Genomic DNA, 840 nt, shown 5'->3' with positions numbered 1-840 from the left:
AATGAGTTCTGCCAATGTCGTGAAAGAGATTCACGAACCAACCGAGAAGAAGTAGGTGTGGGATCAAATTTCTTTGTTTTTGGACTTTGGGAATTCAGCTAATGAATCAAGAGGGAGTGTTGGAAGTTGATTCATTGCTTAATCCTACAAAAGAGAAAAAAAAAAAAACAGAGTGAACAGATGCCAGAAGAAGAGGAGGAGTCGTAAGAATGATGAAAAGAAAAAGTTTTCGGGATTCAAGAACAGTTTTCTTTCTAGGGTTGGTACTTTCTTCATCGGTTACTATTGCTACAGACCTCGGATTTAAGCTACGAAAGGTGTTCTGAAAAATTGAGAGCGAGATCTTTCTAATGATATAAAGATCGTCGTCTGATTCCTTGTGGTCTAATGGGAAATTGCTTTTAAAGTTGGACTGCTTGCAGGCTGCATTATTCCGGATCTGTGCTGGGAAAGTGGCCGTAACTTTCAAACATAAATGAAAATCGTGATCTATTTTTTCATGTGTCTTCATATGACTGTTGTTGATATTCCCACAAAATTTCATAATTTTCTGGGTTGGTTTGCTACTCCATTGTGTTTTGCCTCGAAACTGATGAAAAATACAGAATTTTTTTTGTTGTTGTCTCAAAACAAGAAGTTGTGAAGAAATATATTGAAGATTAGGTTGGAGTGATAGACAAGGGATTCTGTAATATTCCCTTTCCTTGTATGTATTGATATTGCTTGGGCATCACCCTTATACACTTGTATATATTGTGCATAATCTAATGAGAACACCATCAAGGGTTTATCAAGTTACATGGTATCAGAGCCTATTTCTCTAACCTAAAAAAAAAAAAA

The sequence above is a fragment of the Camelina sativa genome, chromosome 17, assembly GCF_000633955.1.
Source record: "Camelina sativa cultivar DH55 chromosome 17, Cs, whole genome shotgun sequence".
NCBI lineage: Eukaryota > Viridiplantae > Streptophyta > Magnoliopsida > Brassicales > Brassicaceae > Camelina > Camelina sativa.
This window is presented reverse-complemented; position numbering follows the sequence as displayed.